Below are 26488 nucleotides of genomic sequence, written 5' to 3'. Positions count from 1 at the left end.
CAGAGAGAGACAGAGATAGAGAGAGAGGCAGAGACAGAGGCAGAGGGAGAAGCAGGCTACTTGCAGGAAGCCCAATATAGGACTCAATCCCTGGACTCCAGGATCACACCCTGAGACAAGGGCAGATGCTCAACCACTGAGCCACCCAAGCGTTCCCAATAAATCCAGTTTCTTGATGAATATCAGCTTACAGAGCGATAAAGAATATGCTTCTTTGGAAATTGAGGCCTTAATACTGCAATTGCATGAATGAAATAGCTACCTTTCCACATTAGAATCAAAATTTTTTTAGATTTATTCATTTATTTTAGAGAGAGTGTGTGTGTATTCAAGGGATGGGGCAGAGAGAGAGAGAGAAGGGGAATATCAAGCAGACTCTCCACTGAGCACAGAGCCTGATGCGGGGCTTGATCTCACAACTCCAAGATCACAACTTGGACTGAAATCAGGAGTTGGATGCTTAACCAGCTGAGTCACCCAGTCACCCAAGAATCAAATTATTATAGACATCTAAGGAACTTGATTTTATTTTCAACTATTAGTTAGAAAAACAAAGGTTTATTTAGCATGATATATATAAGACACCATATACCAATTTATAAATATCATTAGATTGATCATCATGATACCTAGACCCTATTTTGGATATCGCACTAGTTGAGCAGCACAGCATGGATCATTGCTCTCACACTTAAGAGGCCTACTCTACCTGAGGATAAAAGGTAGGCTTAATTTCTGCTTAAAAAAATGATGAGAATGAGTCTTATTTTAAGTCTTAGTTTTCCTTCTTATTAACTATGTAATCTTGGGCATATTATCTTACCCTAATTTCATCATTGGGAACATGAGAATGGTAATAATAGTACCTATTTGGTAGGATTATTGTGGGGATTAGATAGAGTTATTTCTATAAAACACACTGTGCCTGGCATATAATATATTTTTGGTAAATGCCAGCTACTATTTTTTTTTTTAGATTTTATTTATTTATTCATAGAGACACACACACACAGAGAGGCAGAGACACAGGCATAGGAAGAAGCAGGCTCCATGCAGGGAGCCTGACATGGGACTCGATCCAGGGTCTCCAGAATCACACCCTGGGCTGCAGGCGGTGCTAAACCGCTGCGCCACCGGGGCTGCCCTGTCAGCTATTATTTTATAACCAATGCTAGTTGTTATGTTCTAGCACTTTAATTCAGCAAACATTTATTAAGACCTGATAATGTTTCTAGTATATATAAAACAAGACACAATTCATCGTTCCTTAGAATGCTCTCTATCTGGAGTGAAGGGCAAAACTCTTCGGCCTCAAAATAAGCACTATATTGTCATAAAAACAAATAAAGATGCATTGTGATGTATGTGAAAAGATATTCAAGAAACCAAATTTACATGATAGACAATAATAAATATATTATGAAAGATATGAATTTGAACTGGATGGATGAATCACATTCTGACATATGGAATTATCTGTGAGAAAATAATTTTAAAATATTCTAATTCACTCCAAAAATATACTGTCTTTCTCTTATATACACACACATGCACACATGTATATAACCACACACAGTCATACTGTGAACATTAGATAACAGAATTTATATCTCAACACCATCTCATTTTTTCCATGCTAGGCATTGTAGATTAAAGGGAAACATATGACTATATTAATTAGATTTGGGTTTGATTTCTGGCACCTGTTGTATAATAATTTCTGGCCTGTTATATAATCCTAATTAATCTAGAGAATCTGCTATATGCTTATTTGCATGTTAGGTTTAAGTAATTGGTGCAAAATACTCCTACATATTCCTGTGCACTTACAAAACTGGGTGAAATGAAGGTGATTTTTCCAGGAGCATTGTTCAACAGACCTAAAAATCACACCTGCCTCAAGTCTCTCCTGTACCTTTGGAAATATATGAAATCTGTCTGAACTTCTGTTGCCGAAGAGTAAAATAGTGGGAAAATTTAATAATATCTTTATTGGTGTATTGTTTGGTGTCGGTTAAGTATCCAACCTTTGCTTTTGGCTCAGATCATGACCTCAGGATTGTAAGGTGGAACACACATTGGGCTTCATGCTCAGTGGGAAGTCTGCTTGAGATTCTCTCTCCATCTCCCTCTGCCCCTACCCGCCTAGGTTAAATAAATAGATATTTATAGAATATAAATAAATATTTATAGAAATAAATAGATATTTATAAAATAAAAAGATAAACAAAATTAATAAAACTTTAGCTAGACTTATCAAGAAAGAAAGAGAGAAATCAAGTAAAGGCAGAAATGAAAGAGGAGATATCACAACTGATAACACAGAAATATTAAGAATTTTATAATGGTTTGTAAGGAGATTGAGCCAGTAATCAAAAACCTCCCAGCAACAAAAGACCAAGACCAAACAGCTTTACTGGTGCATTATTCCAAACAGTTAAAGAATTCTTCAACTCTTCCAAAATAGAAAAGGAGAGAACTCTTTCAAACTCTTTTTTCAAGTCCACTAATACCTGATGCCAAAACCAGACAAAGATTCTATAAGAAAAAAAAAAAATACACGGCCATACTCTTGATGAAGGTAGATGCCAAAAGTCCTCAACAAAAATATTAGCAAACTGAATAAAAAAATACCTTAAAAGGGTCATACACCATGATCAATTGGGACTTATTCCAGGGGTGCAAGGATGGTTTAGCATCTGGAAATCAGTCAATATTGTATACCACATCAACAAAATTAAGGGTAAAAATCATATGATCATCTCAATAGATGAAAAAACATTTGAAAAAAAATTAACATCCATTTAGGATAAAAACTTTTAAAGTGAGTATAGGGGAAACATACCCCAACATAATAATGCTCACATATGGCAAGCCCACAGTTAACATAATACTAAGAGTAAAAAGCTGAAAGCTTTTACACTAAGATCAGGAATGAGACAAGGATGGCCACACTTGCCACTTTGATTCAACATAGTATCAGAAGTTCTAGCCAGAATAATTGGATAAGAAAAAGAAATAAAATGCATCCAAATTGGAAAGGAAGAAATAAAACTATGACTATTTACAGAGGACATGATATTATGTATAGAAAATCCAGCAGACTCCATGTAACAACTGCTAGAATTAATAAACAATTACAGTTAAGTTATGGAATATAAAGTCAATACACAAAAATCTGTTGTGTTTCTAATCACTAATAATGAACTATCGGAAAAATAAATTAAGAGGCGATTTCATTTACAATTGCACAAAAAGAATAAAATACTTAGTAATAAATTTAATTGAAATGGTAAAAGACTTGCATATTCAACATTACAGATTATTAATGAAAGAAATTAAAGCAGGTGCAAATAAACAGAAAGATATACTGTGCTTGTGGATTAAAAGAATTTATATCATTAAAATATCCATATTAGCAATATACAGATTCAACACAATACCTATCAAAATTCCAATGGCATCTTTCAGAGAAAGAAAAAAAAAATCCTAAAATGTGTATGGAGCCATAAGAAACCTCAAATATTCAAAGCAATCTTGAGGAAGAACAAAGCAAGAGGCATTACATTACTTTATTTCAAACTATAACAAAAAAATAGTACTTAAAATAGTATGGTACTGGCATAAAAAAGACACATAGAACAATGGAACAGAATATGGTGCCGAGAAATAAACTCACATATAATGGCTAATTAATTTGCAACAAAGAAATAAAAAATATACATTGGGAAAAGGATGGTTTCTTCAATAGATGGATCTGGGAAAATTAGACAGACACACCCAAAAGAATAAAACTAGAACACTGTCTTCACCATATTCAGAAATTAATTTAAAATGGGATATACTTGGGGCACCTGGGCGATTCAGTTGGTTGAGCATCTGAATCTTGATTTTGGCTCAGGTGATGATCTCAGGGAACTGGCATAGAGCCTCACCTCAAGTTTCCTGCTCAGTGAGGAGTCCTCATTCTCTCTCCTTCTCCTTCTGCCCCTCTCCCTTTTGTGTGTTATCTCTGTCTCTAAAATAAATAAATAAAATCTTTAAGAAATACTTTAAAATGGACTAGACTTGGTAATACAACCTGAAACCATAAAGCCTTAAAAGAAAACAAGTGGTAAGCTCCTTGACTTGCGTCTTGGCAATTTTTCTTTGAGTTTGACACCCAAAGCAAAAATAAGGAAGTGAGGCTACATCAAATAAGAAGCTTCTGCACAGTAAAGGAAACTATCAACAAAATGAAAAAGCAACCAACTGAATAGGGGAGAATATGCGCAAATCACATATCTGATTAGGGGCTACTATTCAAAATACATAAAGAACTGCTACAAGAACTCAATAGCATAAAGACAATGCAATTAAAAAAATGAGCAGAATATCTGAATAAACATTTTTCTAAATAAGACATACAGATGGACATCCAGTATATAAAAAGATCCTCTACATCATTAGCCATCAGAAAAATGCAAATCAAAACCACAATGACATACTACCTTAGCTCTTATCAGAAAGACTAGAAATAGCAAGTGTTGGTGAAGATGTGGACAAAAGGAAACCATTGTGACTTATTGGTGAGATTGTAAATTGGTAGGAAACAGAATGAAGTTTTCTCAAAAGTTAAAAATAGAGCTACCATATGATTTAGCAATTCCTCTTCTGAATATTTTTTTTCTGAAAAAAACAGATACTAATTCAAAAAATTATCTGCATCCCCATTTGTATTGTAGCCTTACTTACAATAACCAAGATAATGGAAACAACACAAGTATCCATCCATAGCTGAATGAGTAGAGAAAAATATGTTCTGTATATGTATAAAGAAATAGTATTCAGCTGTAAGAAAGAATCAACTCTTGCCATTTTTGCAACATGGATGGATCTTGAGGACATTATGGTATTTGAAACAAGTTAGACATGAGATATGATCTCTTTTACGTGTGGAGTCTAAATATATAAACTAAGATCATAGATACACAGGATAGATTGGCAGTTGCCAGAAGTTGGGGTGGTAGGTGGGAAAATGGATAAACTGTTTTTTGTTTGTTTTTAGTTTAAATAAATCAAATAAAAATAAACTCAGTAGATACTAAAGAGGCATTTGATAGAATATCAATCCTTACATTTTTTTAAAAAAAGTTAAGAATAGCAAAACATGATATGGTGAAGATATTTCTAAACTTAGAAGATTTGGAAGAATTCATAGAAGACATTTTATAAACAGAACCTAGTTTTCAAAAAAGATCTCTCAAATTAAAAGGGAAAAATCTAAAATAAATAAATAAATAAATAAATAAATAAATAAATAAATAAATAAATAAATAGGAAAAATCCAAGATAACATATTCAAAGTAAAAATAATAAACAAAGATTGATATCTAAGTTTAAAAAATGACCCCTGGAGGGGCATTAGTCGGAAAAGTGTGGGACTCTTGAACTTGGGGTTGTGAGTTCCAGCCCCATTGTTGGGTGTAGAAATTACTTAAGTAAACAAATTTTTAAAAATGACCACTTGAAAAGCACCACAGCAAAACGAGCAACAACAAGGAAAAATAAAACAGTTTGGGTCATCATCTATCATAGTTTTATACGTATTAAATAATTAAATATGACTTAATGGAATCATGAAATTGGAAGAAAAATGAATTTTTTCTAGATCTCTATACTGTATACTCAAGAGAAAAATGATTAATAAGCACACAAAATGTAATTTTCAAAACTCATAGATTTTATTTGAAAGATATTTCATTCCACAATGATCAAGATTGTCTATATGCTGGGACGCCTGGGTGGTTCAACGGTTGAGCCTCTGCCCTTGTCTCAGGTCGTGATCTCGGCGTCCTGGGATCCAGTCCCACCTTGGGATCCCCAGAGGGAGCCTGCTTCTCCCTCTGCCTATGTCTCTGCCTCTCTCTCGGTGTCTCTCATGAATAAATAAATAAAATCTTTAGGAAAAAAAAAAAAAAAGATTGCCTACATGCCAAAACATAAATACAAAAAGAATAAAATCAGAAGGATGTATTTGCAGCCAGGTAGCTGAGGGTTAATATTTTTAATGTAGAAAAACTAAGAAATAGCAAGGAGAAAAGCACTAAGGATAAGAAAATATGTAATATACAGAAGAAAAATAAGAAAAATACAATACTTGAAAATCGCTCAAATATTGTAACATTCAAATAATTGCAAACTGAGTTAGCCAAACAACAAACACTCACCTGGGCCAGAGCTGCAAAGTTTAAGAAATGATGGTACAAGCAAAAGAAGATCTTTTGAAAGTTCACATATAAAAAACTTATACTGTTTTTACCTTTTGACCAGTATTTGTATTTCTGAGACCCAAACTTATAAAATAAATGAAATATGAAATGAAGAAAAACTTTTCTTCTTGAGGATGTTCATTTCAACCTTGTTATTTATTTATTTGTTTGTTTGTTTGTTTATTATTTATTTATTTATTATTTTATTTATTTATGATTTTATTTATTTATTCATGAGAGACAGGGAGAGAGAGATAGAGACAGAGGCAGAGGGAGAAGCAGGCTCCATGCAGGAAGCCCCATGTGGGACTCGATCCTGGGTCTCCAGGATCAGGCCCTGAGCCAAAGGTAGATGTTCAACCGCTGAGCCACCTAGGCGTTCCCTCAACCTTACTTTTTAAAGCAAAATCTCAGAGACCACACATTTATTTCAAGGTCCATTCACCAGATAGAATATTATTATTTTTATTATTTTAAAGATTTTATGCATTTATTCATGAGAGACACACAGAGAAAGAGAGAGGCAGAGACACAGACAAAGGGAGAAGCAGTCTCCATGCTGGAAGCCCGACATGCGACTCGATCTCGGGTCTCCAGGATCACGCCCTGAACTAGAAGGCAGACACCCAACCCCTGAGCCACCCAGGAATCCCCAAACCAAATAGAATATTGTAATATTGTTCCCAAAAATGTCATTATAAATGTGTATATGCTATAATAATAGAAAAAAACGAAGATGAAAGTTATGTGAAATATCACAAACATTACAAGAAAAATTGCTCCATGTAAAAATTATAGCTCCAAGGGAAAATACTCTGAAGTGTAAATAGCATTGAAGTCTTTGAGTTGACTGAATTGTGGGTAATTTTTTTATTTTCCTATTTTCCAATTTCCAATGATTGAGCATATGTTAAGTCACTATTAACATTTAAAAGATTAGTAAGTACAACAGTCAAAAAATAATCCTCTGCAAATATGATAGATACTGATGTAGGATGTTGTGGTGTGTGTGTGTGTGTATGTGTGTGTGTGTGTGTGTTCAAGGAAATAATCATGAAGCTTTAGTTTTGTGCCAGATTTTATACTCAACTCTGGAGATTCTGTTTACCTAGATGGTTGTATACATTCACAGGTCCTTATGTTAATTATGTTAGTGCATGCGGAGTTCACTTTAAAATTCTGTTGTCAGTTTTCAGATTTGTGGATTTCTGTGTTTCTCCTTAGGTTCATGGGCCAGTGGTTGTATGGTGGATTTGCCTCACAATTAAATATCTGAATAAAAGAAAAATTCTAAGTCAACTTGCTTAAATCTACTAGGAGGTCTATACATAACCATTCTGGGCATAAAGACAATGATATGCGCTTAGAAATAATTTGATGATAACATTCGCAAAAATGTTAAAGCTCCAAAGCCATTCAAGAAGTGTTCTGTCCATGAGCAGAGGAAGGGGGCATGGTGGGAAGCTATTTATGAGCCCAGTGCTCCCCTGTTAACAATACAAAAGAAGGTTCAGATCATTTCCCTAAAGAAACCTAGTAACTGTAAACTAGTGTTATTATCAAGACTTCCTTTCTTTTTTTTTTTTTAATTTCTAAACAACTCACAGTTCATACTGGTTCTCAAAATTAACTAACTTAGTTGTAAAATAAGTTATGTCTATATAATTTACTGATTCATGTTAATGATGCAATTTAGAAAATTGTAAAAAATATATATAACAGTAGTAATAACAGGAACAATGATGTAGAAAGCGCTGTTAGATTTCTAACCTTCGAATAGTACCCATGAGGAGTAGGCTAATAGAAGGTAGGTAACTTGCAATATATTGGATTGTTGGCAGGTTACCATCCAGAGAATCAACCTGTAGCATATGACTGAATATTTATTATTTCTCAGAAATAAGTTTATGGTTTCTCAATCAAAAAGGTTCATTAGTCTTTGCAAAAAAAGAATCAGAATCATTAAAGGATGAGTATTTCTACAAGCCCTTCTCTCCACTAACCCAAGTGAAGCCACGAATAAATGCAAACATAAAAAATGATGAGAAAAAAAAATGATGAGAATTCTTTTGGCATATCCTTCCCCTTAATTAGTCTGCCAGCAAATATAAATGCTAGTTCTCCAAACCTGAGTAGCAGTTAACCCACAGAAGCACAAAGTACTAATGCAAGATTTTGACCTTGCTCACATTGCTCAAATTCTAATAGGTGATGACAATGCACTGAGTCCTTTGATGACATAGATTGTTTACTTACAGTCCCTCCACCAACAGCTTAACAACGTCATACAGAGTTAAATAAAGTAGTTTGCAGCCCTGTTGTCAAAAAAATAAAATACACTGTCTACCGTGTCCTGGAAAACTGTTAGCACGTTGTTAGTAGTTTCCAAGCAAGGACATTGTTAAACATATTTCATATTAATGTAGTCTAGCTCAATGGCAATTTTCTTCCAGTAAAGAAATATGGGGTTCCTGAAAGGTTTAAGCAAATAATACAGAGTACACTTGAAACATTCAGAAGTCATGCATTGAACTTTCTCTCCTTGTATCTTAATAACCCAATAATACATTCTGTACCTAATTACAGAGTACATTTTTATTTTGACTTCCAATATAAATATTGGAATATATATTACTATTAAATATATTATTGAATATATTTTGTGTATATGTGTATATAAATGTATACACACACACCTGGAAGTCAATTATATATATATATATATAATATATATTATATATATATTATATATATTTGTTATCTATATATAATTAAGAAACCCATAATGTAGAGAGATACAGCTATTTTATGTACTTTTGGCTGGAAGTTTTTAAGTGAAGTTAAAATGCAGAATGTGATTACATGTTCATTCTATAGTGAGTTGTTAATCAGAAGAGGTTAATAAGATTCAATTAAGGATTAGATGCTTATGATAAATTTAATACTGTGTTCTTAGGAAAAAATAAGAGTTTCTCTGTAACAGTAGTAATAGAGATAAATAGTTATCAGGCCTCAGGCACCATGGAGTAAACTAACCAGCTATCAAAGTTAGGAAGAAATTTCCTTGGCAATGCTATATCTCTCAATTAGGTGCATCATGGTGAGTTTATGACTTTCTCCTACAATATCCATCATTAGACCCAGTAGGAAGCAGGATGCTTGACTGGATGGACCATTGGCCAGTTCTGGTGTGTAAATTCCTGTTTGGAATTTACAGAACTCTTCAAATTCTAAAGCCAACAACATTTCCTACAGGCTCTGGAAACTAAATCATCTCACTGACTGAAAGAAATAGATTTATGCTGTTGGAAAGGAATGTATGTGCTGGAGCAAAGGAGAGAAAATCTAATGATCTAGAGAGGGTGTTCTCACTTTATCTATCAGTGATTTTAACTCACTACGTTCTCCCCTCCCCGTTCTTGCCCCCAGAGAGGAGAGTTGGTTTGTACTGTTGCTAGTTTGTTTCATATCACATTTATTTGAAGGCTGATTTTGTTTGGGATATATCTATCTATCTATCTATCTATCTATCTATCTATCTATCTATCTATATATGAGTGTTTAGCCCAACTTCTGAAACTTCAGAGAGCATATATCCTTTCCAGTATGACTATTCAATGAGCCACGACACTGATTTACTGTCTACTAAACACTGGAGGATGGGTAATATTTGTTAGGAAAATGAGACAATGAGGGAAATTTGAAATATTGACATTACAATGTTCAAATTAAAATCTAGTATTCTCCATCAAGTAGCCATACCTCTTCTGGTGATTAAAATAGAAAATTAGAAGAACTTGTATCCTGATTCAGTACAGATCCATTAACTATTGTATAACTGATAGAGCCTCAAGAACATTGTTAGAAGGAAAAAGAGTGCAGAACAGCATTGAGAGGATACATGTGAAAATTGAGTATTTAAAAAGACAGTAAATACTTTTAAAACATTATTTTTATATGAAAAATGGATAAAATCTAAGTGTTCAAAAGATTGGAATAAGGACAACCACAAAACTCCTCATCTGGAGTTTTAATACCCTGGCAGCATTTATTCATTTAACATGCACTCTGATTTACTCTAATCTGTTTTCTAGAATTCTTATCTGTTATGGAGCAATGCTTTTCTATAAGGAATTACCTACATGCACCAATATCCCATTTCTTACTGAGATATTTTATTGTAATAGCATTATTATTTATATTAAGGCACTCTTAATCCCCCATGGCTCTCAGGCACGTATTTCTGTTCTTCAGGCCCATGAACCACCTCTAACCCTTCTATGATGTACATCTACTTATTTTGAGTGTTCATTATGTGCCAAACATTGTTCTAGTTGATGGGATTTATTAAAAAGTGAAAGAGAAGAAGGAAGGACTGATAGAAAGGAGGAAAGGAAGGAAGGAAGGAAGGAAGGAAGGAAGGAAGGAAGGAAGGAAGGAAGGAAGGAAGGAAGGAAGGAAGGAAAAAAGAGAGAAGGAGAAAAAAAGAAAAGCACATGAATGAATTAGACAAGCCCTTGCTTCTGCTATAGCTATGCAGTATACCCCTTTGGTGGCTTCTATTGAAAAAGCCTAACATTGTGCCTGTTGACAAGGGAGAAATGTTTGCAGAGTCTAGCTATCATATCACAAAGATAGGAAAACAAGGGTGACTTTGAAGTGGAAAGGTGACAAATTAACCACGAGCACAGATGGAAAATAAGAGTAAGAAAAATCTGGGGATCCCTGGGTGGCTCAGCAGTTTAGCGCCTGCCTTTGGCCCAGAGCGCGATCCTGGAGACCCAGGATCGAGTCCCACGTTGGGGTCCCGGCATGGAGCCTGCTTCTCCCTCTGACTGTGTCTCTGCCTCTCTCTCTCTCTCTCTCACTCTCTCTCTTTCTATCATAAATAAATAAATCTTTAAAAAAAAAAAGAGTAAGAAAAATCATTTCAGAAACTGGAAAAGATCAGTTCAGGCCAAGACAAAGACACAGAAGGCATGTCAATGGGGATAATGTAGGCCAAAGATATCTCAATGATAAAATATGAAAGATGGTGTTGGCTTTCCTGTATGGAACTAATACATATTGAAAAGAATGAGTTTTAGAACAAGTGAAGTGAGATTGAACTTGCATGTGAATCTCTGCTCCATCACTTGCTGTCTGCATAAACAGGAAAAGGCAACAATTTTCCCCCAACTCCAGATTCTTCCTTTTAAAAGGTGGCAAATAATATTGTAGTTCTAATGCTGAAGTGCCTAGCACAAAATCTAGTACATAATAGCTACTAAATAAATGATACACATCATTAAGTGTTTTAGTAGGAAATTTTTGCTTCCCTTTTTAGACTTTATGGTGAAGAATGTCTATATCTTGTTTACTTCTTATCCTTCTTTATTACCCTGCTAAAATCCAATCTTTTATATATCCTTCTGACATCCTGTACATATTTACTATAACCATTAATCATAAAGGATCAAAATTATGAGGCAGGATCAATATAAATTAAATATTAATTACTACAGAAATATTGTTTGAGGCAATCTTATGCTATAAGAATCTACAAAATAGGAAGAATGTGTAATAATTTTCCACTTAATATGAAAGCTAGTTATAAAAGTTATGTTTTCTGAATAGATGTTTTACTACTTATCACAGATATATGTTGTAACCAAAAGCCTCATTGTACCATTATTTCAGGTTTAATACTTCAGAAAATAACATTATTTCTGCACAGTACAGAGAACACTTTCTTTAAAATATTTATTTATTTATTTATTCATTTATTTATTTATTTATTTAAATTTAGTGTTTATTGCAAATGAGGGAGGGGCAAAAGGAAAGAATCTTCAAGCAGACTCCTCACTAAGTCTGGAGACCTACACGGGGCTCAGTCTCACAACCTATGAAATCAGGACATGAGCCAAAACCAAGAGTCTGAGAGGCTTAATGGACTGAGCCACCCAAGTGCCCCCAGAAACAGTTGATATTTACCTTTTAAGACTCCTCTTGGATTTACATTCTTTCCTTGATCAATGGCATTCAGTGAGATCCCACTTCAAATGACAACATCTTATGGTTGGAGCTAAGTGGGAGGAGAAATACCTTAATTATGGATCACCAGGAAATTCCTTCAAGATTCCATCGAAATAGTTCCCCAAAATGTCTTCCTGCAAATTCCATGATAGGATTAGTGATCCTTGCCTGCCTTTGGCCACAATTCACTTCTACTCATCTAGAGAATTTTCTGGGCTTCAGCACAAATTTATTTCAAAGTGGATTAGTTATTATAATATAAAACCAACCATTTTTAAGCTCTGGTTTTTATCCTCCAAATCCAGGCAGTTCAGACCTTAACTTAATATATTCTTTGATTTGGCAGACATAATTTCTTCTTTCCTTTGTCTTCCTTTGGAAGTAGTTTATACCTTTCGTATGTCACGTTATATTTTGCCTCTCACTGCAATTAAATGACATCTGCCTTTCGATGCCAGATTATAAACTTTTAAGGCTTGTGCACCTTTCTTTTCTCACACAGTATAGCAGTGTATCCTGTAAGTGCCGGGGCAGAACAAATGTGTGGTGAATTGAATTCATCTGAGACAAATTGCTTTCCATAGCAATGCACATGGATCTTCAATAGAGAAGTGACCTTGAAGAAGCAAAGTTAAACAAACCATTTCAAAAGACCTTAACCCAGGGACGCCTGGGTGGCTCAGCAGTTGAGCATCTGCTTTTGGCTCAGGGCTGGGGTTCCGGGATCGAGTTCCACATCAGGCATCCCATGGGGAGCCTGCTTCTCCCTCTGCCTATGTTTCTCCATCTCTCTGTGTCTCTCATTAATAAATAAATACATGAATAAATAAGTAACGTCTTTTAAAAAAATAAATAAAAGATCTTAAGCCTAACCGTAGTTACTCACTGCACACTCCCCCACCCCTCATGATGGCCTTTAGGTGTCAACTTGACTGACCCACAGATTGTCCAGATATTTGGCTAAACATCATACTGGATATGTCTGTGAGTGTGCTTATGAATGAAATTATTATTTGAAGCCAAAAACTGAGCAAAGCAGAATGCCCTCCCCAGTGTGGGCAGGCACCATCTATCCATTTGCTATAGACTGAATGTTTGTGCTCCCTTAGTCCAATTATTATGCTGAAACCTATTTGATATCTTCAGATGGGCCCTTGGGATGAGTACCTTTATACAGATCTCTGAGAGCTCCCTTGCCCTGCTGCCATTTAAGGACACAATTAAAAGCAGCCAATTATGAACCAACCATGAATAAGGCTGTCATCAAACATCAAGTCTACAGAAGCTTTGATCTTGTACTTCAAAATGTCCAGAACTCTGAGAAATAAATTTCTGTTGCTTATAGGCTACCCCATCTACAGTAGTTTATTATAGCAACCCAAATAAACTGAGGCATTGTTGAAAACCTGTATAGAACAAAAGGCAGAGTAGGGGAGAACCCGCTCTCCAGTTGACTGTCTTCCAGCTGGGACATTGATCTGCCCACAGGCACAGACGGGAACTATAACATCACCTCTCCTGGGTCTCCAGCTTTCCTAACTCTGCACATCTTGAGACTTCTCAGCTTGTATAACCACATGGAACCAATTGAATTGTCCAATTGATTCTATTTCTTTGGAGAACCCAGACTAATACATCCCTATAACCGTTTGTCAATCCAAGAATGAGAGAAAATTGTACATGAAGTTCACAGGCCACATAGTTCCACATTCTCTTGTCTCTCTTATTATGCCAAAGTGTCTAACATGGAAATAAAGGACTGTTATGATGATCAGCTCATAGATTGACCCTAGATAGGGCTGTTCAATTGATACAAGTAACATAATTTCCTCTACTTGGCTCTTGATGACTCTCTTTCCTTCCTGTCATATTCAAAGCAAATAAAGACCTACCACTCTGTGGGTGCCCTGCCCATCACCGTCTCCAATGTCCAGCTCTAGCTAACATCTTTCCTGAGGTTACCCTAAACAGAAATTCAATTCAACTGAAAAACTGACAATCTGAAATATTTTACCCGGATAAATCTATGATGTAACACCTTCAGAATATGCGTCCCTTCTTCTTGAAAGAGTATAAATAATCATACATACCATGGATGAACAAGAAAATATATATACAATTATACTGAAAATCACTTGATAAAAGAGTTTTAATGATCAGGACTAGTTATCCCAAATGTATCTTGTGTTTTACTTAACTTCATTATTTTCTGAAAAAAAAAAGTCGCACCTTTCATGAGAAACTAAGCTACAGAAATACAATTAGACTTCCCACATGCCTCAGGGAATATGTTCTTTATCTATCCTCCCACAATTAAATTAGAAAAGGAAGTGACCTTGAGTTGAAAGAAGCCTCATGAGTGACTAAAACCCCAGCAAGGAGAAGACATTAGTTTTATTTGAAAGGTAACTAGGATTTTGAAGGTCACCTTGGGGCCCATCATACTAATATGTAAACCCAGACTACACATTGACAAAGCATTTCAGGATGTACAAGCCATACCAGTATGATATGGTGAAATAGAATCCAAGTGGACACAGATTCAGATTTACCAGTATTTGCTGCATATGATTCCGATACGTTCTGGAGAGACACTAGTTCAATGCAAACATCACATATATCCACGTAACTAAGGAAAAACAGACTTTTTATGAAGCACTAAAAGACCATTGCTACGTCTTTATTTTCTCTTGCCAAACCACACAGTTTGTATAAGTATCAATTCAAAGAATAGAGGGCAACGTGTCATGAAAAGATTGGAATTATTATAATCATGAATTATTCCTCTGATTGTTGTTGCTCTGGCTGTGGTTTTCTCTACACAGTACCATGATGAAGCAGAATGCCATTACTGCCAAGTTTCTTGATCAATAAAGAATAACAAACTAAGGTAATTCACGTTTTGTCAAAAAATGGAGCTCTTCCAGGCCCCCAACATTGTTTATTTCACTGTGAAATCAGACTTGTTGGTTTTCTTTCAATGTCAGGATAACTAGTTCACTTCCCAAATTCTTTTTCATCTTAAACTTTCTAACACCATGAGTCAATTTTCACTCTTTGACCTGTGTCCAACAATGAGAACACACTCAAAACTCTTCTTTCAAAAAAAAAAAAAAAAAAAAAAAAAAAACTCTTCTTTCAATGCAAAATTGACTTGATTAATAAAATAATCACGGATATTAACCTACATTATAAATTGCCTTTTATAATTCAGTGCTCTTTAATTTACTTGTCTTTTCCCTTTTTTGCTGTATAAATACCAATCCCACATAGAGGGATTTGATTCGATTTACAATTGAATGAGTAGTGTGTGCTGATGAATATATATGCTTACAATATGTACTGGCAAACATAAATGATAGGATGAAAAAATATTTTCAAATTTAAGATAAAAAGGACTTTCTTTCAAAGTTGATTATCCTACTCCTCTTTTCTTTGGAGTCATTTCCAGTCATTGCTGGGCGGGATGATTAGAAACATTGATTATTTAAATAGGGCTTTATCTTTAGAGGTTGCACTTAGGGCAAGATGAATATTGGATAGCTTGGTAATGGAAGCTCTCCCTAAGGGTATTAGAGTTTTCTTTCAGAGCGGGTTAAGTGCAGTGATAAATACTCTGAGTACATATTGTCCACTCTGTTATCAAAAGATGTGAACGACTTGAAATAGAAAGACAATAATTCACATTCGCGACAAACAAATGCAGTTTCAGCCCTTTTCCAAGGTCTGGGTGCATCGAATACTGCTAGAAGAATATCACTATAGGTCCAAATTGTCCTTTTCTTCTTTTCCTCCCTGCATGGATTGTTATCTGGGAGAGAATTTCATGCATGTATAAAGAGAATAACTTATCAGAAATGGGAAACTACTCAGAGAATCCAGAAACTCAACTGTTCCCACATGTACTCAGCTTCTGAGTCATTCTGGTGCTCAGGAAACAGGCAAATCTCTTTTTCACAGCAATTTTCAGAGCCATTTGGGAATGTCAGGGAGGCTGAAGACTGCTATGAACATGCACAGATAGGCTGTCTTGCAGAGAAGTAAAAATGTTAACTTTGAATGGGAATAAAAAAGATAAAGAACTAGCTTGTGTTGTATATGTCATTTATCCTCTTTCTTGGGTTGGCAGATAATTTTCTTTCAAGTACAGGGAAATAATATATTTCAACATTGTCAAGCATATTTATCAACATATTTATATGCAATCTGAGTCATTCACAATGATTTCCCTTTTTCCAGGCACTGACAAACGTAGATAATCAATGTTACCAGTGACTACAAATAGTTTTCTCAAAAGACTGTCTTCCCTTTTCAACAGACAGATTGTCAAACTACCAAACAGGAGTGTTCAATGTTCCAGATATAGTGCTTACTTGACTAATTGCAAATTAACACTTTCTAGGCATCAGTAATATTAGAAAATCACAACGGCTATAGTATTTTCTTTCCCTTAAACAGAAAGCAGTACCACAGTCCAGAGCCTATCAAAGAAGTCATCTGCATGCAGGTTTTTCTTTCATCATGAAAACCCAGGATACTTAGTAATAAGCAGATGTTTGTGGAGTGAAGGGCATAATGTGGAATATTTTTAAGTTTCTTTAACAGGAAACAAAAAGAAATTTGATCAATAATAATATATACTTATACAGAGATAATAAAATAATTCAAAGATACTCAGAAGAGTGATAGTTTATAAAAAGTACAAAAATATTAAGTCATTCATAAATAATGAAGGCAATGCGGGGATCTTGACTAGAGCACAGAGCATTTAAAGGCTTCTGCTCTTTCTCAGATTAAGTAACTCCTCTTCTCAGAAATCACTGTACGGTTCTGATAACTTTCCCCATACCACAATACACCCACCATTCCATTATTTATAGAGATCTAAGTTGTTTGATTTGAGATTCCTCTGCATCCCGGAGTTAAAACTTCTGGGGATGACTGATCAATTCCAATAGTTCTAAAACTTTTCGAAAACATCTGCCCAGCATCAGTTTGATCCAAAACTCCATGGGGTTCTTTTGTAAGAAGGATAGAACTTGAGAAACAGGAAAGTTTAATTTTCAATGTATGGGAAAAATTTGAAATTCAAGGTGAAGTTAAACTATTCTGAGTTGTGAAAACCTTGAGGGAAAAAAGTTAAAATATCAGAAATTTATTTTTTTTAACTTTTTATTTTAATTCCAGTAAGTTAACATCCAGTATTAGTTCAGGAGTATATTATAGGGATTCAACAATTTCATACATCACCAGGTTTCATCACGGTATGTAAGTGCCCTCCTTAGTTTCCATCACCTATTTCATCCATATGCCCACCCCCATCCCCTCTGAAAACCATCAGTTTGTTCACCAGACATTTAATTTTATGGTGCAGAATTCCTTACTGCTGAAGAGCATGAGTATAATAATGATCAGAAAGCCTGGGCTTTGGGTCATGGCTCTGCTATTTACTTGCTCTGTGACCTCAAGCCAGTTACATACTCTTTGTCTCAGGTTTCTCTTCTATTAAAATGGGAATAACAATTCACAAGGGGTTTTGTAAAGGTTATGTAAAGTGATTAGGACACTGTCATACTTTAAATGCTCAACAATGGTGATTATAAAAATAACAATTACTTTCATTTTATATATATATATATATTAAAGATTTTATTTATTTATTCATGAGAGACACAGAGAGAGAGGCAGAGACACAGGCAGAGGGAGAAGCAGACTGATGTGGGACTTGATCCTGGGTCTCCAGGATCACACCCTGGGCTGAAGGCGGTGCTAAACCGCTTAGCCACCCTGGCTGCCCACTTTTTTTTTTTTTTTTTTTTTTTTTAGGGCTGCGCACTTTTATAATATATTAATAATAATCATTTTTCTCAGCGACTTTAAGGTATTTTGTGGGGATGTTCTACACATATGCTGGCCCAGTATGATGACTGGGACAGTACTTATAAGAACATTTGACCTGGAAATTATGATCTCCTGCTTCTGATCTCCTTATCTCCTTACCACCTCACTCTACTTTCTGACTCTCCTAAGTAGGTACTGCCTGCTTCAGCTGCCTGTGTAAGATGGTGTTTCTCGAATAACAAATAAACCTAAAGGCTGATGATGAACATACTTAATTTATCCATGTTTTTCTGAATTTCCCTTTCTGTTGGACTCATGGTTTTGATTTTCCTACAGCACACATTTAATAGTAAATGCATCTCCAAACTTCATCAATTATAATAACTATTGCCTTAACAATAAAACTAGGCCTATCTCCATTCCACTTTTGAATTCCTGAAGTAACACAAGGAATCTCACTCACATCAGGTATAATTCTACTAACATGACAAAGAATCGCACCGTTATATGTCTTGTATCAGATTTCATCATCCATCAATACCAACCTTTTAATATCAATAGCCCTCATATCTGTACTAGTAGGAGGATGAAGAGGACTAAACCAAACCCAACTATGAAAAAATCTAGCATACTCATCTATCGCTCACATAGAATGAATGGCCACTATCACAATCTACAACCCAACAACAACAATCCTAAATCTAACTATTTAAAACCTAATAACACTCTTAACATTTATGCTATTCATATTCAACTCATCCACAACACTATCCTTCTCCCACACACTGAAATAAACTACTCCTTATCACTTCCATAATCCTAATCCTAATATTGTCATTAGGAGGCCCCCCACCACTATCAGGCTTCACCCCTAAATGAATAATCATTCAAGAAATAACAAATATAATTATTATACCCACACTAATAGCTATCACAGCCCTACTTAATTTATACTTCTACATACGATTTACAACAGCACAGCACTCACTATATTTCCCTCAATAAATAATATACAAATAAAATGGTAATTCAAAAATCTAAAATGAATAATTGTCCTACCTCCACTAATCATTATTTTCACTATACTACTGCCACTCACCCCTATATTATCTATCTTAGACTAGGAGTTTAGGTTAAGACTAGACCAAGGGCCTTCAAAGTCCTAAGCAAGTATTATCTACTTAACTCCTGAAAATAATACTAAGGACTGCAAGAATCTATCCTATTTCGATTGAATGCAAATCAAACACTTTAATTAAGCTAAGTCCTTAGTAGATTGGTCGGCTTCAACCCCATGAGATTTTAGTTAACATCTAAATACCCTAACAACTGCTGGCTTCCATCTACTTCTCCCGCCATGTAGGAAAAAAAAAAAAAAAAAAAAGGCGGGAGAAGCCCCAGTAGAATTTAAACTGCTTCTTTGAATTTGCAATTCAATATGATATTTCACCACAGAGCTTGGCAAAAAGAGGACTTAAACCTCTATTTTTAGAGTTAGAGTCTAATGCTTTTATCACTCATTTTACCTATGTTCATCAACCGATGACTGTTTTCCATTAACCACAAAGATACTGGTACTCTTTATCTACTATTTGGTGCATGAGCGAGTATAGTAGGCACTGACCTTAGTCTTCTAATTCAAGCTGACTAGGTCAACCTGGTGCCCTATTAGGAGACGACTAAATCTACAATGTAATTGTAACTGCCCATGCATTTGTAATAATTTTCTTTATAGTTATCAATCATAATTGGTGGCTTTGGAAACTGATGAGTACCACTAATAATTGGTGCTCCAGACATAGCATTCCCTCAAATAAATAACATAAGCTTTTGACTTCTTCCCCTATCCTTCCTTTTACTACTTGCATCCTCTATAGTGGAAGCAGGTGCAGGGACTGGATGACAGTATACCCCCCACTAGCTGGCAATCTAGCCCACACAGGAGCATCAGTAGACTTAACAATTTTCTCTCTACATCTAGCAGGTGTCTCCTCCATTCTCGGTGCTATTAATTTCATTACTACTATCATCAACATAAAACCTCCAGCCATATCCCATTATCATACCCCTCTGTTCATATGATCTGTACTAATTACAGCAGTTTTGCTATTATTATCACTACCCGTATTAGCTGCTGGAATCGCTATACTTTTAACAGACTGAAATCTAAAGACCACATTCTTTGATCCTGCTGGAGGAGGAGATCTTATTTTATACCGACATGTATTCTGATTCCTTGGGCACCCCGAAGTTTATATCTTAATCCTACATGGTTTTGGAATAATTTATCATATTGTTATATATTATTCAGGGAAAAAAAAAAAGAATCTTTTGGATACTTGGGAATAGTTTGAGCAATAATGTCCATTGGATTCTTCGGCTTTACCGTATGAGCACATGACATTCACTGTAGGAACAGATGACACACGAGCATATTTCACATCCACCTCTATAATTATTGCTATTCCAATGGGAGTCAAAGTATTCAGCTGACTAGCAACCCTCCACATTAAATGGAAACATTAAATGATCCCCTGCTATACTATGAGCCTTAGGTTTTATTTTCCTATTCACAGTAGGTGGGTTAACAGGTATCATTTTAGCCAGTTTGTCCCTGGATGTTGTACTCCATGAGACATACTACGTGGTAGCCCATTTTCATTACATACTCTTAATAGGGGCAGTATTCGTTATTATGGGCAGACTTGCTCATTGATTTCCACTATTTTCAGGATATACTCTTAATTATACCTGAGCAAAAATCCATTTCACAATTATATTTGTTGAGGTTAATATAACTTTCTTCCCCCAACATTTTCTTGGGTTATCCGGAATGCCTTGTCATTATTCTGACTATCCAGATGCTTATACAACATGAATAGAGTATACTCCATAGCCTCATTCATTTCACTTTCATCAGTCATATTAATCATCTTTATAATCTGAGAAGCCTTCACATCTAAACGAGAAGTAGCAATAATAGAACTCACCACAGCTAATATCGAATGATACATGGATGTCCCTCCACCCTTATCATACATTTGAGGAACCTAAATATGTAATTCAGAAATAAGAAAGGAAGGAATTGAACCCTCTAAAACTGGTTTCAAGACAATTCTATAACCATTATGTCTTTCTCAATAAAGAGGTATTAGTAAAAACATTACATGACTTTGTCAAAGTCAAATTATAGGTGAAAATCCTTTATATTTCTAGGACATATCCTTTTCAACTCGGACTCCAAGACGCAATTTCCCCTATTATAGAAGAATGACTACATTTTCATGATCATACACTAATAATTGTATTCCTAATTAGCTCTTTAGTTCTTCATATCATTTCATTAATACTGACTACTAAATTAACCCATACAAACACGAGAAGTGGAAACAGTATGAATTATTCTACCAGCTATTATTTTAATCTTAATTGCATTGCCTTCACTAGGAATTCTTTATATGATGGACGAAATCAACAATCCATCATTAACTGTAAAAACAATAGGATACCAATGATACTGAAGCTATGAATATATACTTAATATGAAGACATAAATTTTGACTTCTACATAATTCCTACACAAGAACTAACACCAGGGGAACTACAATTACTAGAAGTCAATAACCGAGTTGTTCTCCCAATAGAAATAACAATCTGAATATTGATTTCATCAGAAGACATATTACATTCATGAGCTGTACCATCATTAGGATTAAAAGCTGATGCAATACCAGCACGACTAAACCAAACTACTTTAATGGCCATACAACCAGGACTATATTATGGTCAATGCTCTGAAATCTGTGAATCCCACTACAGTTTTATACTTATTGTTATTGAAATAGTTCCACTTTCATATTTTGAAACTTGAACTGCCTTAATGCTATAAAATCACTGAGAAGCTACAAGGCATTAACCCTTTAAGTTAAAGACTGAGAGTTTAAGCCTCTCCTCAATGAAATGCCACAATTAGTTACATCAACTTGACTTATCACAAGTCTCTCAATAATTTTAACCCTATTCATTATATTTCAACTAAAAATTTCAAAACACTATTATCCAGAAAATCCAGAATTAAAATCAATAAAATCAACAGAACAGTCTACACCTTGAGAAAACAAATGAACTAAAATTTATTTGCCTCTTTCACTACCCCAACAATAAGAGGACTCCCTATTGTAATTGTAATTATTATACTTTCAAGTATCCTATTTCCCTCACCTAACTGTCTAATCAACAATTGTCTTATCTCCATTTACCAATGATTAATTCAACTAACATCAAAACAAACATTAGCTATCCATTATCAAAAAGGATGAACTTGAGCTCTTATACTATACTCATCCTATTCATTGGCACAACTAACCTACTCAGATTATTACCACATTCACTTACTCCTACTACACCTTTATCTATAAACCTAGGAATAGCCACCCCCGTATGAGCAGGAACTGTTATTACTGGTTTCTGATACAAGACTAAAGCATCTCTAGCACATTTGCTGCCCCAAGGAACACCTCTCCCCCTCATCCAATACTTGTAATTATCGAAACTATCAGCCTATTCATCCAACCCATAGCCCTGGCCTTTACAATAATTTCACAAGTTTCCAACCCAGCCGCATCAATTATTATAACTATTATAAGGAGCAGCATGATCACAATCCAATATTTGGAAAACGAACTCAATCACAAGTAGTATCTCTTGAGTTCCTGTTGGGTCCCAGAGACTTATTCTAGGTGGTGATGATGCATCAATGACAAAAGACAAGCATTCCCTTCCTTATGTACCTTATCAAGGATAATTGTGATTTTCATAGGGAACTTCTTTATCAACTAAGATCAATTATGTTCAGAATATGAAGTTTTCCAATTGATTTCTCACAGTTTCCTCTCTGGCACAACATGTGTTCACTTTTAGTATCTTTCTAATGATAACCTTTACCCATGATTCTTTAGGAGGAAGTTAACATAACTAAGTGCTGACCAATATAAGAACCAGGATAGAAAAAGAAAAAAATATATGCAGAATAACAAATCATAATCATTATAATATTCATCTAATCCAAACACCTAACTGAAAAAGTATACTCTTTATCACATGAATGATTGAGTTTTGCATAGAACTCAATGTGGAGAAGTAAGCATGAAGATAAAAAAAAATCAGAAAATATAATCCTTCTCTCAAGAAACATGGAGGAAGTGTTTTGGAATCATTAATGGAAAAAATTCTGAGAAAAATAAAAAAAAAATAATGGAAAAAAACCTCACATCAACACACTTGAAAGAATAAAGGGTATGTGAAATAATAAGAGGAAGTGGATTTATATCCAGTATGTATCTGTTTATATGTTAACTGTTTTATAACATTCTATCAAGAAATTTAATGTCCCTAAAGTCAGGCCTTCCAACTATCCTAACTTTCTTAATATTAATTTAGTTTGATCAAAGAGTTAAGTTAAGAAATTGTTTGGAAAATTAGCAATCAGAGAACAACAATACAATACATATAATTTGTGACAAAACAATATATATGATAATGTAATTTAGAAGGTGGATTAAAACAAAGTTAATACATAGAAAAAGTTAGATGTGATGATTAGGCAAGAATGACTGAGAGAAATTAAAATGCTCCTATAATAGAATCAGAGATAATAAAATAGCTGGTGATAAATTTAGGAAGAAATATGCAGCATGTATATGAAGAAAAATTCATAATGCTGTTAGAATAAGCAAAGAAAAACTCAAACAAATGCTAAGATAAACCATGGTGTATAGGATGGTTCACATATAGGTTACCCATTAAATCTTGTTTAAACAAATCCAAACAGAGATATCCAACAAAATTTATTTTTATAAAATAGCAAGATTACTCTAACTTTTATACAAAAATATGAGTAAATAAGAAGGAAGAGATGGGAAAATTCTGAACTAGAAGAATATTGAAAGGAGAAGAAACTCACTTTCAGGAGTGAAAATGCTACATTTTCTAATTTGTAATTTTTCAATTCTATACCATTTGAAGTACTGCCTGGTGATAGCATTTTTAAAAATACACATCTGAGCAAAAATAAAAGTATCAAAACATGTCTGATAAAATATGTAGATTGAGCATATTTTTGAACCCCCAATCTTTCCCAGAACTTCTATTAAAAATGATTTTTTTAAATAAAAGCATATGCCCACAAGCATAAATAGAATGAATGAGAGGATAATTTGGTCATTTGGTCACATCAATAAAATGTGCAAGTTGAATAATAGATAAAGAAATGGTTAGAATACAGTTCAAAACTGAAATCCAAGGCTCTACAAAATAGAGATAAACTTGCAATCCACACTCAAAACTCAAATGGATGGAGATTTGTAAAAGACCTATAGATATAGACATACGGACAGACTCCATTAAAAAAATAGTCACATATTTGCGCTCTTATTTTCCTACCAATTAACATACCAGGTTCATACATATCTATCTTTTCTTTTTTTTTGAGACCCCTCTTTAGAAAGGAAAGCTGGCCAAGGATTATGAGGTGCTCATGAAAAGTTTCTAAAAAGAAAGAAAACAATCCAAGCCTACAAAATATAAGAATTAAAAAAAAAAAAAACAGAGATAATGCCTAGCAGAAAAATATATAAAAATACCATAATTAATATTCTGAAAGAAACAAAAATATCTCATCAACTGAACAACAAAATGTTTTTTAAGAGAATATTAATATAACAAGAATAAGCTCTTAGAAATTAAAAATAGGTCAGCAGAAATTTTAAAAAGTACAATAGACATTGGGAAAATAAGTTTAAAAAGCCCTGTAAAGAATGATTTAGGAGATATAAAAATAGATATAAATTTAAGGACAAAGACATGCAAATTAGAGAATAAACCCAGAATGTGAATAAGAATGGTACTAAAAAAAGGGGTTTGGAAAATTAAGAGGAAAAATTACACATCAAACAAATAAATTCAATTTTCCATATTCAAAAGAACATAGATATGGAAAGAGAAAGGGCCTGCAGTAAGCTCAATAAAAGTAAAATAAAAGGTAACCCATGCCAGATCCCAGCACTAGAAATCTTCAGAAACTGGGGATAAAAATTTCTAAATGTTTGCAGGAAAAAAAAAAAAATTAGGTTTTCAGCTCAGAAAATATCAACAAGTTGAATCACTTTGAAGCAATGTTTTCAAAATTTGAAGGGAAAATTACCTGTATTCCATAATACCATCCCAGTAAAAAGCAACAACCATGAGCAGAGATTTAAAATAATCCCAGACAATGTCTCAGATGATTTCCTTGAATGTCACAGCTGCTGATAGAGCTGCTCATCCCCTAGGCATCCCCATCCACCCAGAGTTCAGGGTGCATGGAACTTCTGGATTTCTACATCAAGGTGATTCGGTTTATATTCATCCTTTGGGATGATGAACTTACTGGAGAATGGGCTCAACAAAATGGGGCATTTATCCAAGAAATAGAAAAAGACGTGGGATCTAGGCAAAATGAGTCCAATGTGGCAGAGAGGAAAAGGAATTCTCAGGATTGTGGTTAAGGTAAGTTCAAAGTCTAGGCTATCTGTTGTCCCTGCAGCCCCAGGTCCATACCGAACAGGGAAACAGAAGTTAAAGTTTCTTTTTTTTTTTTTTTTCTGCAAGGAAAAATATTAAGTTTGTTGATTCCCAGATGTGGTTTATCATTTTGTGGTAAGTTTTACACATGCAGAGGCGAGTTTGATCATACATTAGCACTGGAGACATTGAAGACTAAGAAAATGAACAATAGAAGCAATTATTAACTTGAGAGAAAATAAAAAAGGATCACAGGCTTAAAAAGTGCACATTGCATAGTTTTACCTTGAAAAATATTTAAGGCATAATCATAATTTAATGCTGGATATTAATTAAACAAAAAGTTAATATATTGGGGAAAAAGAGGAGGGGAAGTAGGTGTGGTGAAAGTCATGATGTACTTGGAAGTGCTAAATCCTCCCCGCCCACAGTAGGAAATCTGGACTTAATATCCGAAATTGCAAATCTAAATGTATTCTTTGTAAGCATGTGACATGAAGATGTGCAAGTAAATAGCCAAGGAAGAGAGAAAAGATTTCAAAGTGATTGGCTCCAAGAAGTGGAAATCAGTAGCAGGGAGGGGTGAGAAATGTTTCTGTACATATGTTATTCTGATGCAAATAATCTGAATTTAAAGAAATGCAAAATGTGTATCATCAGCATCTGTTTTTGTTTTTTGTTCTCCAAGTAGCAGGTGCAATCATTTTAAATTAAAAGGTCAAACATTTGAGACACAAACTATCGCCTGCAGACTCTACAAAGAGCTTCGTTGTCACACAACTGCTTGATTGTGATTGTGGTGCATCTGACATTACAGTAGG

The sequence above is a fragment of the Canis lupus genome, chromosome 9 (assembly GCF_048164855.1).
Source record: "Canis lupus baileyi chromosome 9, mCanLup2.hap1, whole genome shotgun sequence".
NCBI classification, from domain to species: domain Eukaryota; kingdom Metazoa; phylum Chordata; class Mammalia; order Carnivora; family Canidae; genus Canis; species Canis lupus.
Note: the sequence above shows the minus strand (reverse complement) of the source record.